The sequence below is a fragment of the Gymnoscopelus braueri genome (genome assembly GCF_963280865.1).
Source record: "Gymnoscopelus braueri genome assembly, chromosome: 13".
NCBI classification, from domain to species: Eukaryota; Metazoa; Chordata; class Actinopteri; order Myctophiformes; family Myctophidae; genus Gymnoscopelus; species Gymnoscopelus braueri.
In genome coordinates this window covers 3,118,303-3,120,905 of record NC_137615.1, presented here as the reverse complement: position 1 = coordinate 3,120,905, position 2,603 = coordinate 3,118,303, and the positions used below count along the sequence as shown (strand labels likewise).

The 2,603-nt window shown below is 41.9% G+C and overlaps 1 protein-coding gene across 1 annotated transcript in view; it reads left to right on the top strand.

The window, feature by feature from the left end:
* Positions 1-777: 777 nt before the first annotated feature.
* LOC308099733 (actin-related protein 2/3 complex subunit 1A-A) overlaps positions 778-2,603 on the top strand; it is an 18,799-nt gene continuing 16,973 nt past the window's right edge. The window contains exon 1 of the mRNA XM_080448480.1: positions 778-905. The gene's annotated coding sequence lies outside the window, so the exon portion shown is untranslated. The remainder of the gene's footprint in view (positions 906-2,603) is intronic.

Sequence of the window (2,603 nt, the reverse complement as noted above, 5' to 3'; positions counted from 1 at the left end):
AGCTCAAAACGCGTCGCAGTGCGACGCGTTTTGAGCTTGTAGATCGGCTATTTTTGCTACTTTTGTGTGACATAGAATGACGAAGTAGGGCATACATTTCGAAAAAAAAAAGTTAAAATACGGAGATAAGGTGTCTGCCTGACAGTATATGCAAAGTGGACACTCCTCTGGAGTGACTGTGGAAATATAGTGTCCCTCTACATCATCAAAGTTGCATCACCCCTGCTCCAGGTGAATCAGTAATTACAATCAGACATTATCATAAGCTTGGTTTTCTACATGTTTTGGGGGAATGTTAATAATGCACAACATTTGACACGTTTCTCCAGCAACAATGGATCTTCTCCCATCCTCCTTCTCTTAGTTTATTCCTACCGTCAGACCAGGCCAGAATGCTAATAATGCTAACAACACGTTAGATGCTAACGTGTTGACAAGACAACAGCAATAATACACACAGTGTGGTTGATAAATCGCTATGGGAGCGTTTTTTCCTCGTGTGAACTTTAGTCTCGGAGGACGGAGCGAGGTAGAAGTAAAAGTACTGAAAATGTGGAAATACTCCAGTAAAGTAAAAACCAAAATAACTCAAAACTGTACTTTTAAGTCCAGTACTTGAGTAAATGTACTTAGTTGCTTTACCCTCAGGTGATGAGGTGCAGTCAGAGCAGAACTCTTGCTCAACAGCATAGTAATGCACACACAGACACACCCACCTCCCTCCCTTCCTCTCCTCCTCTCCTCTTATCACCTCACAATCACTTTGTGTTCACCCAGTCAGACAGAGAAGCTGCGAAAAGTATTCGTGTCGACTGCCCAGAGTCCACGAACACAGCCTTACAACCGCCGCCACCAACCTGCCACCCACCCACAGAGGAGCCACTGTGCACCCAAAGCACCCAAAGGTAGGTTATTATTACACCCTGTTGTCTTTATTATTACATTGTGTTTTTTCTATTCTGACCAGTTCAGGCAGGTAGAGAGAAAGGGGCGGGGCCTGTTGCCCTGCCTTAGGTTTCTCCTGCCTTGTTGCCATGAGTGTCAAATTCTATTCTGTGTTTAGTCCCATCTGCTGTGATGATGAAACCCCAGGGTCTTTGTGTTTTTATCTCCCATAAGGAGGGCTGTGGTCTTCACACTTGGAACAATTACTCACATATTTTTTACTTAAGTAAAAGAATCAATACTGCAATATAGAAATACTCTGTTTAAGGGCACGGTCACACACACACCGCACTTATATTTGACCCTATGGAGCGGAATCTGCCAATGCTTTGTCGATGCAAATGCGTGGATTTGAGTGAAAGATGCGCAAAGACCATGAATCCATGCTTTTGCATTGACAAAGCATTGGCCCCATATAGGTCAAATATAAGTGCGGTGTGACCGTGCCCTTACAAGTGAAAGGCCTGAGTTAAAAAATGTTACTTGAGTAAAAGTACAAAAGTACCAAAAGTAAAAGTACAAAAATGTTTGAAAATAGCAGATCTACAAGCTCACGAGCTTGTAGATCTGCTATTTCCTTTTTTATACATTTGAAAACCTGTGAAATGGGAGGTTCTGCATAATGAGTACTTTCAGATTTTTGGTACTTTAAGTATATTTTGATGCCAATACTTTTGTACTTTTACTCAAGTCAATTTTGAATTCCGTACTTTCACTTGGAATGGAGTATTTCCACATTGCAGCATATTGATGCTTTTACTTTAGTACAATATGTGAGTACTTTTCCCAGCACTGGCCATTCCTTCCACCAGTCTTTAGAAGCTGGTTGTGTGTTTAAAAAGCTAATCAAAGCATGTTTGCACAGTCCTTACCTGCCCTGATAATGCTCTCCTCTGTTAGTCAGTGAGTCATTGCTCACTCGACTATCTGACGTGCAAAAGGTTCTGGCAGTGGTTTTTCAACCCTTTTCACGTCAAGGTCCATTATTTATTCGGCATTTGAGCCACGGACCACCGTTTGATGACATTTAGCCTCTCAGACACAAAACGTAGAACATTTTGTTATCGTGGGATAAGAATGTTTGTCAAAATAACAATCCTTCTCCATTCACTAATTGTGTTAGACTTCTTGTAAATTAAGTAACGCAGATGTTTAACAATAAGTTAACTCTTGAGAGAGTAAAATGAAACCAAATGGACCCTTATGGGTCCATTTGGTTTCATTTTACACTCTCAAGAGTTAAAGATCTATAAGGGTCCATTTGGTTACCAACTCCATGATTTAGCTGGGGACCACCTGGAAACTCCTCAAGGACCACTGGTGGTCCCCGGACCACTGGTTGAGAACCACTGGGTTATGGCAAAAAGACAGAGAGCAGTGCACACTTTAAAATAGCCAACTGGCTGTGAGTGACCACACCAAACACACCAAACACACCAAACACACAGAAAAACACTTTACATGTTCCAAATTCCAGGACTTACGCCTCAAATTCCAGGCGTTAACATAAACATTATGTTCTTTGCTCAGTGGTTCTCAAACTTTTTCACGTCAAGGACCCCCAAATTGACACTTATTAGCCCTGCGGACCCCCATTTGAAAAGATATGCCAGGCACCCCCATACGAAAAGATCTTTACGGCTCTATAGCAGTGATTC